Consider the following 17,032-nt stretch of genomic DNA (forward strand, 5'->3'; position numbering starts at 1 on the left):
TATTTTATGTACTTATTAATTTACATGTCTCTTTCCTGGGTGAAATTATATATATATATATATATATATATATATATATATATATATATATATATATATATATATATATATAAAGCATCTTTTCACATGTTTCACGTTATGGACTCGAGATGAAATGGGGCAATTGGCAATTTGGCATTGTATAATTGATTAGTTTTGTTTTTTTTGTGCCCATCTCTAATAATTAAAGCGTTGCGTGTGTACTCATCCCTCATGTTCAAAACATGTGCATCTATGGCTACATCAAACTAATATTTTAGTACACCAATAATGGAACTCAAGATCTTCCGATCTGGAAACCATTCTAATATTACTGATTTAAGAAATTACAATAACATGAAAAAAGAAAATTGAATTGAATTCAACCAAAGAAGTTATATTGATGATGAGATTCTCTGTGTGCATTTGAATGCATAAAATTATGATTTTTTTTAAAAAGAAAAAAAAAGTGGATATTTTTAAGCTTGTGTATTTGGTTCAAACCGGATCGAACCGAATCATTAAAACTGAATTAATCGAAGTGCTATATTTTAGAAATCGAATTAAAATAAATAAAAAATCAAATTGAACCCAACAGCTCTATTCTGTTCGATTCGGTTTGTACCAATCAATTTTTGAGTTTTGATGAATTTTTTTAATTTAGACTTGATTTTCAATTTATTTGATTTGATTTTGATCTTAATTCGAACCTAACAGTCATTAATCAATAAAATTAAATAATATATATATAATTATATATAATTCATAAATATCCTGTAAAAATAAATTAATTTAAAATTTAATAAAATAATTCAGTTCGGTTAGGTTCAATCAATTTTTTTCTCTCTAAAACTGAATCAAATCAAAATAACTAAAATTTTTAAAATGTAAACCAAACCGAGTCAAATTATCATAAAAACTAAATCGAATTACTGAATTAAGATAATTCAATTCAGTCTGATTTAATCAATTTTTTTTCTCTCCAAAACTGAATCAAATCAAAATAAACAAAATTTTTAAAATGTAAACCAAACCGAGTCAAATTATCATAAAAACTAAATCGAATTACTGAATTAAGATAATTCAATTCAGTCTGGTTTAATCAATTTTTTTCTCTCCAAAACTGAATCAAATCAAAATAACCAAAATTTTTAAAATGTAAACCAAACCGAGTCAAATTATCATAAAAACTAAATCGAATTACTAAATTAAGATAATTCAATTCAGTTTATTCAGTTTTAATCAAATAGTACCCACCTCTAAATATTTCATTAAGACCACAGAAAGCTAAACATACTAGGATCTGATACAATAACAAAATTTAAGCTAATAAAATTAGATTAAATTTTGAACCAAAGATCTGAAAGCCCAATTAGAGAAGCATACCCTTCCTTTGCTGTTCTGCCATGTTCTTTAAGGATCTTGAACCAAAGACTTGTCCAATTAGATTTTCTATCAATGGGCCAAAAGCCCATTGACTATTTTTTTATTATATAATAATTTCCATGCTTCTCAGTGATGGCCCAAACTAAAAGTCCAAATGAGACTATATATCCAAATGAAATTAATCCGTTGGTTTCAAAATCAAATACCAATAGAATGCATTGTTACATAACTACTCTTTTGTTATCGCCCTTGTCAATGGCAACGGATAGATGCTTGTAAAAATTATTTTATTTAAATTTGAACTCAATTAATATTATCAAAATCAGAATTTATTTTAAATTTATTTAAAATTAATATCAAATATTTAAATCTATCTCAAATCTGATTATTATCATCCAAAAAAAATTCGAACCTATTTAATTTTATATTTTTTAATTAATATTTTATATAAAAAATTATTTTAATTAATAATTTATATTTTAAAATTTTAATAATTTCATAAAATATTTAAATTTTATTTTATATAAAATAAAATATATAAAAATTTATAAATATTATTATAAAAATATATATTTTATATTTAATTAAATATTTATGTAAATAGGTTCGGATAATGAATACCCAACATATAAAACTTGAACTCGTCATAAGTATTATTTTTCAAACTCAAACTCATCATATTAAAATTCAATCAAATTAGATACCTGTAAAAACTTGACCCGTGCCATCCCTACTCTCAACCCAATCCTGATAAATACAGAGCCCAACCAAATTAGTGGTATGTTTTGATTTGAATGAGATTTTTCCTTAACTTAAACTGATTTAAATTATAAAAAAAAAAAAAAAAAAAAACCTCTATTTCAACTGTTGTGCGTTATTAATTATATTAAGCACTATGGAAATGGAATTAGTTTTTTTATATTTTAAGAGAAACAGAAAAATGTCATTAATTGAACCCAATTAAAAATATAAATTTTGTATATTTTTTAATTAAAATTAAATTAATTTAAAAAATGAACATAAAATAATCAATTTAATTAATCGATTATGGCTCACACTCCCAACCTGGACCATTAAAATAAAAATCCAAAAACTGTTGGTTGGTTTCAAAATCTTAAGTCAATATATAAAATGCAGAAGATTTAAATACTGTGATTATTACACAAATTCTGTAGTCCTTGTCAGTTCTTCTGTCTATCTAATCATGATAAATATGAAGTTACAACTACATAATATACTTATAATATTCCATTCAATTATACTATGACAAAGGCAAATTGTAAAATAAAAATATTATTAATAATAAAATTTCAAAATGAAATTTATTTTTTTATTTTTATTTAGTAAAATAAAAAATAAAATAATATATATATATATATATATATATATATAAAAAAGAATATTGTCCATGTAATTTCTCCACAATTAATTGGTTTAGAACTGGAAACTAAGTCAGAGAAGTATATATAATAATAAATTATTTTTTCAAAAAAATTATAATGTATGCAATTTTTTAATATATAATAATAAAATAAAAAATAATTTTATAAAATAATAAATTATTGTTATAATTTTAAATTTATAATTATCTTAAATATAAAAATATTGTTATAAATAATTTTAAAAAAATAAAATTCTTATTATAATTTTACAATTAACCTCACAAAATAACGCGTATGATCGATATGATCATTATGTCATCATCACTCACTTGTTAAAATAATTATAAAAAATTTCAATTTGTGTTAGAAAGGTGGATAATGCGCAGAAAGATGGATAATGCACTTTTTGCTAATGTTTGTAGTATTATATTCATGAAAACAGTTTTAAAAACATAATTAGAAGAAACAATAATAAAAAACTTATGTAAAATAATATTGTGCTTTGAATTACAATTTAATATGAATTATTATTAGTATTTTTTTATTTTCATTAACTTTTTTACTTTTTAGTTTCTTTATTTTTATTACAAATAAAATTGATAAGTAGCTCTAAGGTAAGTACCAAAGAGGGCATTTGCATGGAACTTATATAGAGCTAAACATGAGTAAGTTAGGGATATCATTGTCATACTAGAAGAGAAGATCCTTTTTTAAGGGTAGATTGCCCCAATGGCAACTACAATTACTAACAAGTAAGTAATCTTAAATTCCTATAATAACTATTGGTATGAAATTGTAGTAATAATAGAATTTTTATTTGGTAAATTAAAATTAACTTTGTTTTTAATTTAACTGACTTTTTCATGTAATTAATTTAAATAAATACTTTGTAAATTAAAATTAATCTTGTTTATAAATTAAACTAACCTTGGCATGTAAATTAAATTAAATTTAATCCTTCGTAATCGTAAAATAAATTTACATGTTAGAAATCTTTATTCGGTTTTGATTGTTTGGGCCTTATGTGATATTAGAATAAATTACGAATGCACATAATTAATTTAATTTAATTATCCTTATAGTAACTTGGTAAAAAATTAATTAATTAGGTTAAATAGAAACTTAGGATTATTTGAAATTAAATTTATTTATAAATTAAATTCTCAATAATAAATTAATTTTAGTCATCTGGTAAATATCATTTAAATAATTAGAAACCCCATAGATAGGAATTACTTGTGTATAAAAATTATTTGTAAACAAAAACTCTTTTATGAATTACTTGCGTGTGTAGGATTAGAATTGCATTTTTAAGATAAAGTTTAATAAATGAATAATAAACATGACTTCTAGAAACATTAGTAAAAAACTAACGCTCGAATTAACGAGGTTAGACCAGACGCAAGGAGTGCCTAACAACTTTCCCTTACGTACCCATTATCCTGAACCTAGACATTGGGTTATGGTAATGACGATTGTGGAAACTCTGCAAGGAGTAAGTTGCCATCCATGACCCTCGGAAGAAACATTAAAAATGTCTCGATTTTTATCCGGGTTGCGATTCCTGTCTATCTATGCCTTCGTGGCATAAATATTTAGTACCGTTGTAGTGTTATGGGAAGACGATACTTACTAGTGGTTTGATTTTATTAGGATTGTATGAAGTGCATGCCTAGGAAATGCTGTCTAAGGAGGTAGTACTTAAGTGAGACCATTGTGACTCCACCATCTTTCCTGGGTATTACCTGGTGCATTTTATATAATTCTAGTAGATGATATTTCTGTCACACCTTACCCCTCTATAAGGCATAACATGATCCCGTAGAATACTTAATGAACTACCGAACTTCACCTACCGATAACTCATTAAGTACCCTACAAGAGATTTTAAAACAATTTTCTTATTTTTGATAAGTGGTGAGCATAATCTAATAGGTGTTTAAAACATATAATTAAGTGGAAAGCTAGTTGGAAATTTTGGCCCATTTTATTTTTTCGCAAATTTTATAAAAATTTTGACAGAGTTCTGTCTGTATTTTGAGAAACCAGTTCTTCAAATACCTGTAAAAAGCACTTCTAAAAATTTTTCTCAACAACTGCTTCAGTTTCATACTCAATCTCAATCAATTTCTTTCAAATTAAATAAAATAGTTCCATTCATATTTCATTAGAAACAAAACAATTTAGATACATCATTACAAAATTTATATTAAAAGAATTTCAAACTACAATATATATTACAACTTTATATAATTTTTATACAAACTGCTCAAGACCCATTTTTACATGTCCATACATTTATGTGCAATTTATACATCAAAAGAAATATTTACAATTAGGGTATAAATTATACTCGATGACTTTAAGCTGATAGCTCTTCACCCCAGCAGCTCAGTCTGCTGCTCCTCTAGTCTCTGTATCTGCGACAGCAATAGAAGCTATCGCTGAGTACTAGGACTCAGTGGTGCACAACATACTAAAATAATCTTTATGCAAAACTTAAATCACATTTATTCAAAAATTTGGCTGAACATGAGAATTAAGTACAAATCATGCATTGTGAGATTTTAATGCAAACCACGTTCATTTCGAAGTATCAAAACACATTTCATAAAACCCACAGTTAGATCATGCCATTCGAAACAAATAGAATCTCAATAGCCAGAGGCTAAAAAGAAATCACATCACAAGGCTAGCTAGCTCAAATATATAGATATCCATTCACATCCTCTTCTACTGGCACACCTCAACACTTCTCCAGAGAAGGAATCAAAATTCGAAACTAATTACCCCCACTAGTCGTGCTAGTGAGGTGTTCAAATATATGGTCATGACACTGTGGTTTCAAAACTTATCTTAACAATTTGCTAAACATTGCTATTTCAAAAATACACAATAACTTTCACAGTTTAAATCAAAACATCATAAATAATGTCACAAATAAACTTTCAACAATTCCAAATCACAAGTAAAATACATATTTCGTTCACTTTATCAATGAATTTTAAAGCATGGAGATGTTGAGCACAAACCTCAAGCGAGTCATCCCTTAGCCTCGACTCGGCTCCTCGGGTTCCTTCTCGATATTCTTTTCAACTGAAACACATAATTTTACAATGTTTCAGTACTAGAACTTAACACAAATCCAAAATAAATTTAACTTCACATTTACCTAGTCCTAACGTGTTAAATTCGACGTTCTCGAAATTTTTGTGTTTCGGGTTACTATTCACTACACTATTCAAGTCAAATAGTTGACTTTCTAAGGCTTAATAGGTATGGGAACTCCAACTTCACCCACATACCACATTTTGGTCATTAAATTTGTTGGTTTTGGTCATTTTCTCAAAGCTTAAATCCTTTTGGCCAAATTGTCAAATTTTCAGTTTTGGTGCTCCAAGTTGCACTGTTCCATTGGCCCTTTTACTGTTGGAATTTGGCAAAACTTCCTTCACAGAAAATGTTCCTTATTGTCTTAAGTGTATTCTCACTTTTGGATCACCCCAATTGGAGTTTTGTAGCTCAAGTTATAGCGAAAATACAATTACTGTTCATGCTGCAATTTAGGTTCTAGCAGATTTTTGATCCAACTTCATTCAATAATTTGATCAAGTTAAGTCCATAATTTGGTCTAATTTCCTTCATACGAAATGTTATACTACGTCTTAGGTTTCCATCGGTTCAAGAATCGCCTAAATCGGAGTTTTCTAGAGAGAGTTATAGCCATTTGAACTTTACTGTTCAAATGGAAATCTGCAGTTTTTCAGGTTCAATAACTCAACTTTGCTCAATCATTTGATTAGGTTAATGGCATAATTTGGGTTAGTGTTCTTCATAAAAGTTTTAGATCTATATCTTATCTAATTACTGGTAAAATTTCAGGTCATTTTGACCTTCCTAGCTCGAGTTATGACCAAATGAACAATTACTGTTCATTTGGTCAGTTTGTGCAGTGGCAGCCTGCTCTCATTTCACTTTGGTCAATTGGTTCACTAAGTTTTGGTCAGTTTTTTGCCATGGTTCCTCAATGAAAATTGTGCTATTTTATGTCTATTTTCATCCCCAATTGGTGGCATATCAATTAGACTTGTAAAATTTCCGTTTTGGTCCTTCAAAGTTGGCTTGGTCATGCTGTCAGCAGCATGACCATTCAACCTACGAATTTGACTTCCATTCTAACAATTCCCACACATCTTCTTTGGTCATTATTGACCATTTTTTACTTCACAATAGGTCAAAGTCATTATTTATGCATTTCTCCAAAATTTGCCTCAAAACCCTAGGCCTCCAAACCCTAATCTCACTAATTTTTGCATTTACTTGAATTCTAATTGTATATGTGATACTCATCCATTCATTTACACTTAACAACTTTATTGTTTGCATCAAAACATCCATTTCAAACATAACCCTAGCTGTCCAATTTCATACATAGTTCCTCAACAATTGTTTTTCTTTTCATATTTTCCATGCAATTCACACTTATTCAACCTCATATCCATTCATAATACTTAATTTAAAAGAGAAAATGGACTTACCTAAATTTGTGAATTTCCACTTCTTCAATCCTTCAATTTTCCTTATCTTTTTTTTTTTCAATCTTCAAATCAAAGCTCAAGGGAAATTTTTTCTTAAGGGAGTTGCGAAATTAATGGAGGTTTTTAGGGTTGTGAGAGCTTAACACAAGCTTTCATGGTGGAGGAAGAAAATGAGAGAGATGAGAGAAAGAGAGGAATCGGCAATAAGGAGAAAGAAAGAAGCAAAATGAATTTCTTTTTGTTTTTTTTTATGTTATTTATCTCTTAAATTAGCCATTTGACTTGGTCAATTATTGGGCAAAATTACTTTTTATTTTGACATCATTTGTGATGTCATCAAGATGATGAAATAAAGCTTTTTTTTCCATTAATTTTTCTATTAGTTCTTTAATTTAATTCTCGATTCCGAAATTTTTTTTTCTCCGATTTTATTTGACAGTTAGGTCAGGAGTCAGCTCTCGGGGTCAATTAACCAAATTGCCCCTCGCCGGTTCATCCCGGTTTGCAAATAATTCCATATTTCTTTTGGTTCCCTGACCTAATTATTTGACTGGCTTAACAGTTCTTTTTCGTGATTTTCTCTTTTCCACTGTGTTCATAACGGTCCTAAGGACCGCAGCGTCACTTTTTAGGGTTTGAAATTTGAGTTTAAAACGACTTCACAGCCGTTCCCGAGGAGGTCACCCATCGCTGTGACTCTCGGCTCGTTTAACCTCTTATGTTCTGTTTTTCTTATTTATACTTAACTAGTTGAACATTACTAATTATTTGTGTTTATGGCTTATCCAATTGACTTAAGTGTGGTTCTAATCCCCTTAATTGTCCGGACCGACATCGGTCACCGGAACAGTGAAATCTACCAGGCTATGCAAACGGGGGTGTTACAATTTCGCCTCACACTATCGCTCCCACAGTTTGGCGACTCCACTGGGGACTAAATGGATAGTTACTCCAACATGTTTTTATTAGTCTAATATTATACTTTTGTTAAACTTTTTGCATTCCACTACACTATCACACGGATCACCCTTACCCTTTTTAGCCCCGCTAGTACTAACCAAGGAGACCATAGCTCCACTCGAGCTATGACGAATTAGTGAATGCTAGCACCCTGTGCTCGTACCTTCGAGTATATAAAAGAGTCACAGCTCCGGCTGTTGTGCTTAATGGACAAGCTCTCGCATGGGTGACCTTTTCTTACCCGATGAAGCCCATGAGCCATAGATTTCAGCCCTAGGTGCCCCGTAAATTTTTGTTGTGCTGGATTTATAACCTTACTGTTCAAACCATAAGTTCTAGTGGTAGTTGAGATGAACCTAGGCCTATGCATAAATCTAATGTGTGTATAGGCCCAAGTCCATTTCAAAACCCGTGTTAAGCAAGATGATACTTACTTATGGTTAAACTTTAAGGATATAAATCCTTTGTTTGTGAGGAAAAGATCATCCTGGACCACCCCATGTTGGTGTGTCCAGTGTACCGTAGCCTAGGGTAGAATTTTTTTCTACATTGCACATGAGAGTTGAAGGTATAAGGGGCCAAAAATTTAATTCTGGAGATGTTCTTTTTGGTTTTGATTTAGTCTTTGGTTCGATTTTAGTTCAGTTTATATGCTTTGGTTTTGGTTCTATTGGTAATGTTCGGTTTTGGTTTTGTAAAGGTAAAGGCAAAAAAAAAAAAAAAACTCCATTTATGCATTGCAAACATGTACATAGCATGTTTAGGTTAATCCTTGAATTCTATTTTCTTGAGCAAACATAGCCTTAAAACACACCAAAAAGACTTTCGATTAGGTCACTTGGGTTAAGGAAGGGAAAAGACTAGTAAGAATTTCACCTGCACTACTTAAGATAGAAAAAACTATAGCCATACTTGATGAAACTTTGAATGCCAAAATATTTGAGCTGGAAGAGAAAATTGTGATTAACCTTGGAAAGAGGCCTTGAGGTAGGCCAATTAAGTGGTATTAAAGTTATTGAGGTTGAAATTGTGTCTCACACCCCAAGGAGATTTATCCAATTCAACCAACCCTTATCCAAAGTTATTTAGCGTTTCAAAACTCAAGAACTCTTGTAGCTTTTAGCACCTAGACCACCACAAAATCCATTCCTACCTAGCTATGATATCAGCTAATATTGCCAATTCCACCAAACCCATGATCATGACACAGACCATGCTTCCAACTTAAGCCTGATATCTAAGACCTAATTGATGCCAAAAAGATAACTAACCTAGAAAATCGACCAAACACCGACACCAGCCCTATGCCTAACCAAATTTTCCACCTCCACCAGGTTTTTACATGATCTCCACCACCCTAGATAGCCCTGATAGAATTATTGACTTTATCCAGCCCATCCAAAAGCCCAATGAACCTTAGTCTATAATGGTTATTGACATTTGTGATAAGTTTAACTATGATGAGAGTCCTTTGGATGTCTGGACCGATTTTAATGAGGAGGTAATTGCGTTGCAAGTAGATGGTTCAACTCCACCAATGTCTGGTTTTCAAGATGCTAGGATTTATGAAAACTTGATGGATCCAAAAGTGGCTACTGTGAAGAAAGGGATGAAGTTTTTTTCTGGCATGGGCCTAGGAAAAAGTGTAGATGGTCGAGTGACTTTTCTTGAGATGAAGGGGCAGATCACGAGTTATGGTTCGGGCTATGAGCCAACTGAAGAGAAAGAAGAGCCAAAGCCTCCTAAGTCCTTGAAAGAGGGGGCAATTACCTGGACATATGATTAAGGGTTACCACATGTGAAAGAGCCAAAGCAAAAAATCAGCATCATTGATCTAAGGACTGCATAGAAAGCCAAGCACCTAAAGCCACACCCCTAAGTTTGAGTCTAGCTTTTGTAATGCTCACAGTAATGATACTAATGTTTTTAATTATGATGTACTTGATAAAGATTTTGAGGCAAAGATCAATAACATGACTAGTCCTTTTGCATACTTGTTTGATGTTTATTGTAATGGGTGCATACATGGCATTCATAATCATTTAGCATTTGTTTTTATTAATGCATTAAAATCGATCTCTATTAATTTGGGTATACCAGATAATCCTAAAGATATTAAGTTAGCTAAAAATTTAACCTAATAAGAAAGAGATAAATTTATAGCCTTATTAACAAAGTACCAAGAAGCATTTGCCTAGTCTTATAAAAATATATTGAGAATTGACTGAGACATAGTATAATAGAAAATCCCTATAGATCTGAATATGAGGCCTGCATCTGTGGCCTAGAATCATTGATAAATGTTAGGGCAAAGAAAGAAGAGGTAATTGGAGATTCGATGCTAGTGGTCTCTTATATTAAAGTTGAATGGGAATTGAAGGAAGGAAAATTGAGGCCATACTTGGGATATATAAAGAAACTATTGGCTAATTTTTTATAACGTGACCATGAAGTACATGCCTCGAGCTTAGAATTAGATGGCCGATTCCTAAGCCACGTTGGTGTCTTTATAGGAAAGGGTAATCAAGAGTTGACTTAGTTAGTTATCCTAATGAAGAATAAAATTTCATACTATGAAGGATTAGTAGTAGCACATGTGGACCTCGAGGAAGAAGGAAAATGATACAGAGACATAAGGAGGTCTCTGAAAGTGAGAGAATACTCGCAATAAACCAACAAAAGAGATAGAGCAACAATTCATAGATTAGCCACTCAACTTACTTTAGCTGGGGGCCAATTCTACAATGTCACACCTTACCCCTCCGTATGGCATAACATGATCCCGTAGAATACTTAATGAACTACCGAACTTCACCTGCCGATAACTCATTAAGTACCCTACAAGGGATTTTAAAACAATTTTCTTACATTTTGGAAGTGGTGAGCATTTTGGTAGGAATTAAAAACCATTTATTCAAGTTTAAATACTAGTAAAAAAATTTTTATCCATTTTAATTTTCCGCAAATTCTATAAAAATTTTGACAGAGTTTCCTCTGTATTTTGAGAAAACTGTTCTTCAAATACCTGTAAAAAGTACTTCTAAAAGTTTTTCTCAACCACTACTTCGGTTTCACAATCAAACTCAATCAATTTCACAATCATTTCAATAAATTTTTCAAGTTCAAAATTTAATAGTCCCCAAGGTACAGTCAATCAATTTCATACATTCATATTTCTTCAAAGATAAACAATTTATGTATATATCATACAAAAATTTACATTAAGAAAATCCAAACTAAAGTTTATTATAAATTTTATACAGATTTTGTACAAGCTGCTCAAAACCCATCTTCACATGTCCATACATTTCTGTGCATTACATACATCAAAATAAATATTTACGATCAGGGTATAAATTATACCCGATAGCTTCAAAGCAGAACGATCCTCAATCCTCAGCAGCTCAGTCTGCTGCTCCTCTAGTCTCTGTATCTGCGACAGCAATAGAAGCTATCGCTGAGTACTAGGACTCAGTGGTGCACAATATACTAAAATAATCTTTATTCAAAACTTAAAACACATTCATTCAAAAATTTGGCTAAACATGAAAATTAAATACAATCATGCATTGTGAGATTTTACATTTAAACCAAGTTCATTTCAAAGTATCAAAACACATTTCATAAAACCCACAGTTAGATCACGCCATTCGAAACAAATAGAATCTCAATAGCTAGAGGCTAAAGAGAAATCACATGAATCTCAATAGCCAGAAGCTAAAGAGAAATCATATCACAAGACTAGCTAGCTCAAATATATGGATATCCATTCACATCCTCTTCTACTGGCACACCTCAACACTTCTCCAGAGAAGGAATCAATATTCGAAACTAATTACCACCACTAGTCGTGCTAGTGAGGTGTTCAAATATGTGGTCATGTGTAACACCCCTTACCCGACTACAGTGTAGCCGAGCAAGTTATGCCACTCAGTGTGCCGAGTACTCTATTTTATCTTAATTCATTTTTATTCTTCCTTTTGAATATAACTTGTGAAATATAATTTATTTAAGCCATTTATCAAAATTATAATTTATTTGAGGTTCCGAAAATTTTAAAGAAAATCCGGCAGAGTACCGGCTAAAAATGGAGAAAACCGTTCTTCGGAACCTGTGAAAAACACTTCCTATATTCTTATTCATTCATCTCAACTCCATTTATCAAAATCTCAATATTTTTCAGTTCACATTCATTTCTCAATCATTCACCTCATTTGATAATCATGTACCAGTTACAGATCAATATTCACTTTTCCATTTACAAACACAAATTTGCATTATTTACATGAAAATCAAAATACATTACATAAGTTTCATTACATATGAGAAAATCAAAATTTATTACAGAATGCCAAAATGACACCTAGTGTCCTACCAATGCACTGCAGAAGTTGAGGTGACACGGACACTATGCAGAACTGTGAACTGCCTTACCGAATCTGTGGTCTACTGGGCCCTCTGTCCAAATCTTCAGTACCTACGCGTTGCAAAAGCGACGCGCTAAGCATAAAGCTTAGTGGTGCAAATAATACAAGAAAATATAATATGCAAATAAAAATAATAATTTCCTTGCTATTGTGTTCATAAGAAATGAATAATTACTAACTTATTGTTTAGTCGAGGGCTAATCATGTTTTATGATATTAACTTCTTCATGCATTTCGTTAATTATTTTCTTCATGATCTTGAGCTTCTTTGTATTTTTGTAATCATTCCTGATTCTTAATTTTCGTATTTTCTTTAATAATCAGTTCAATCACAATTATACTTTTCCATGCCCAAGTAACCTATCTTTGGACGATCGATCGATAACGGGTCGTTGGCACTGGACACCGCGGTGTCTCGGGCCGTCATACCATGGGACGCAGAACGTCAACCATGTATGCAGTCAGTATGGCTAAAAAGCCATAATATCACATAATCGGCATAAAAGCCATGAATACGGGCATAAAAGCCATGAATACGGGCATAAAGCCATGAATACAGGCATAAAGCCTTTCCTTTCGCAGTACTGCTAAAACAATACCCTATTGGCATGCCAAACTATCCAAACCAATCACATTAGGCCTACTAGGGCATTTTGCATTTTTAAGTTTCACAATTTTTGAATTTCAAGTTTTCATGTCACTATTCATTTCATTGTCAACTAAAATGTTGACTTTTGCATAAACAATAGGTACATTGGTTTTAGTACTCCCAACATACCACATTTTGTATTTAAAACTTGTTGGTTTTGGTCACTTTCTCAAAGTTTAGGTCATTTTGGCAAAATTGCCAATTTTTGGTTTTGGTGTCACTATTCACCTCATTGGTTAACAAAAATGTTGACTTTTGGATAGAAAATAGGTGTATTGGTTTTAACACCCCAAACATACCACATTTTGTATTTAAAACTTGTTGGTATTGGTTGCCAATACCATTTCTAAGCTTAATGCTAATTGAACAAAATTTTCAGATTTGGTGCTTCATCTTTACTGTTACATTTGTTATTTTTACAGTGGGAATTTGAGGAAATGGTAAACATGAAAGTTGTTCCTTATTTTGTCTAGTTGAATTTCCTTTTTTGAATCACTCCATTTGGAGTTTTGTAGCTCAAGTTATGGCCAAAATAAGTTTACTGTTCACGTGCACTGTTCATGCTGAGATTTTGGGTCTAGCAGATTTTTGGTCCAACTTTGGTCAGTAATTTGATCAAGTTAAGTTCATAATTTGGTCTAACTTTCTTCATATGAAATGTTCTACTATGCCTTAGGTTTCCATCGGTTCAAGAATCGCCTAAATCCGAGTTTTCTAGAGAGAGTTATAGTCCTCCAAACATTGCTGCTCAAATGAAAATTCTGGAAATCTCAGTACAGTAAACTTCACTTTGCTCAATGATTTGATTAGGTTCTGGTCATAATTTAGGGTAGGTTTCTTCATGAAAGTTGTTTTTATATATCTTAACTTGTTGTTGTAAAAATTTCAGGTCAATTGACCATATCTACAGTGAGTTATGGCCAAATGAACAATTACTGTTCATTTGGTCATTTCTGCAGGGGCTATTTGCAGGGTATCCGGATTGGGGCCAAGTTTTGGTCCTCTTGCTTTGGTCTTTTGGGCATGGTTTCTTCAGCAAAAATGTGCTATTATAAGCCTAGTTTCATGTCCAATTGGCCAAACACCAATTGAACCAACACAGCCCAAGTTATGGCAGTGCAAGTGGACTGAATTTTCAGTCCCTCTGCTGCTGTCTTTAGGCAGCCTTCCATTTCAGTTTTGCCATGCATTAACTCACTTCAAATTATGATTAACTTGCCTTAAATGGTCACTAATTGACCACTAGAATGTCCATTAATCAATTCAAATGCCAAGTCCAATTTTCCACTCCCAAACCCTAGCTCAACAATTCAAAACCATGTATAATCATTTCATTTATGAATTCACTTATAAGTTACACTTTAAGGGCAGCCATACTTGCTTATTAGATTCCCAAAAATTATCACCATATCACCTTAACCTTGGCTGCCCAAAATTTAGGGTTAACATACCAATGTCTTTTATCAAAATTTCTTTGTCATTTAATCACCTATATAGCTCTTAAACATGAAATTGAAGTGAGATTTAAAGTTTAGGGCACTAACCTTATTAAAGCTCCCACTTGAGCTTGTCAATCTTTAAAATTTCTCCCTCTAATGGCTGTCTAAATATGATTTAAGGTGTGAGGATAAATTTTAGTGAAGTGAGGATGAGGTTTTATGGTGTAAAGGGTGAGGTTTTAGCAAGAAAAAGAGAAAGTTTTAATGGAAATTGTGAGGGAAATAGGGGCTGCCAGAAATGGAAGAAGATGAGCTGAAAAATTTCTCAAATTTTAACTCCTTTTTGACCTTTTTTAATTGGTTTAAGAGTGCTTGTTGAAATTTGATTGGTTGGGAGAAAGTAAATGACATCATGTGATGTCATTATCCTTAATTTCCACTATTTTTCTTTTCTTTCCTTTTCTACCATATTTCAATTTAATTTTTAGCAATATTTATTCATATTTTGAGTCATAATAATTATTTACTTAACTGGACAAGTCGGCCAAAAATCACCTCTGAAGGCGAAATGACCAAAATGCCCTCCGTTTGGCTTAACGGGTCAAAATTGTCTGTACCGATTGAAAAATTTTTCTAAATATTTTCTTGGCATTCTAATGCCATTGGAACCTCAATGACCCTTCTCTGGAGTCTCAAAAATTATTTTATGAATTTTTTTCCGAGTCTAGGGCTCCTCGTTGCGAGAACCGCAACTTACCTCTGGTTACCCATCGCTTGGGCACCGGCTCATTTGACTTAGTTGCATTTTATTTCTAAAATTTTTTCTAAATTTTTCTTATTAATATTTAAGTTAATTATGGTTCCTTGCTTTAGTTTAAATATTTTTCCGGACGTTCTAGCTGTCCGGACCGACACCGGTCACTGAAACAGTAGACTGTACGGAGTTGCTACGGGGAGGATGTTACATCATGACACTGTGGTTTCAAAACTTATCATAACAATTTGCTAAACATTGTCTTTTCAAATATTCATAATATCTTTCAATAATTTAGATCAAACATCATAAGAATGCCATAATCCAATATTTCATATTATTCAAAACGATATGCAAAAGATGATTATAAAAGTATATGTTGTGCACAAACCTCAAACGAGTCGCCTGTTGGCCTTGACTCGACTCCTCGGGTTCTGTCCCGGTATTCTTTTCCACTGAAACACGAAATTTTCCAATGTTTCAGTACTAAAACTTAAAATAAATCCAAAATAAACTTAACTTCACATTTACCTAGCTCTAACGTGTTAAATTCGACGTTCTCGAAATTTTGTATTTTGGGTTACTATTCACTGCACTATTCAAGTCAAATTATTGACTTTCTAAGGCTTAATAGGTATGGGAACTCCACTTCACCCACATACCACATTTTGGTCATTAAACTTGTTGGTTTTGGTCATTTTCTCAAAGCTTAGGTCATTTTGGCAAAATTACAAATTTTCGGTTTTGGTTCTCCGAAGTTGCACTATTCCATTGGTCGATCTACTGTTGGAATTTAACAAAACTTCCTTCATAGAAAATGTTCCTTATTGTCTTAAGTGTATTCTCATTTTTTGATCACCTCAATCGGAGTTTTGTAGCTCAAGTTATGGCCAAAATAAGTTTACTGTTTACGTGGACTGTTCATACTGGTATTTTGGGTTCTGGCAGATTTTGATCCAACTTTGGTCAGTAATTTGATTAAGTTAAGTTCATAATTTGGTCTAACTTTCTTCATATGAAATGTTCTACTATGTCTTAGGTTTCCATCGGTTCAAGAATCGCCTGAATCCGAGTTTTCTAGAGGGAATTATAGCCATCCAAACATTGCTGCTCACTGAAAATTCTGCAGAGTTGTAGGTTTAGTAACCTAACTTTGCTCAATAATTTGAATGGGTTAATGGCATAATTTGGGGTGATGTTCTTCATGAAAGTTTTAGATCTATATGCCCTCTAACCCCTGGCCAAATTTCAGGTCAATTTGACCTGTCTAACTCGAGTTATGACACTGTTCATTTGGTCAGTTTAGTGCAGTGGCAGCCTGCTATCAACTCACTTTGGTCAATTGTTTCACCAAGTTTTGGTCAGTTTTTGGCCATGGTTCCTTAATGAAAATTGTGCTCTTTTATGTCTATTTTCATCTCCAATTGGTGGCATATCAATTGGACTTGTAAAATTTGAGTTTTGGTCCTTCAAAATGGG

At 31.9% G+C, this 17,032-nt stretch overlaps 1 long non-coding RNA gene across 1 annotated transcript; it reads right to left on the minus strand.

Annotated features, from left to right (window-relative positions):
• Positions 1–11,429: 11,429 nt before the first annotated feature.
• Positions 11,430–16,141, minus strand: LOC131180942 (uncharacterized). Its single transcript, XR_009149607.1, has 2 exons — positions 15,945–16,141; positions 11,430–11,717 (listed from the first exon to the last, which is right to left on the minus strand). It is a non-coding gene; the product is annotated as an uncharacterized LOC131180942 (long non-coding RNA).
• Positions 16,142–17,032: the final 891 nt, after the last annotated feature.

The sequence above is a fragment of the Hevea brasiliensis genome, chromosome 6 (genome assembly GCF_030052815.1).
Source record: "Hevea brasiliensis isolate MT/VB/25A 57/8 chromosome 6, ASM3005281v1, whole genome shotgun sequence".
Taxonomy (NCBI): domain Eukaryota; kingdom Viridiplantae; phylum Streptophyta; class Magnoliopsida; order Malpighiales; family Euphorbiaceae; genus Hevea; species Hevea brasiliensis.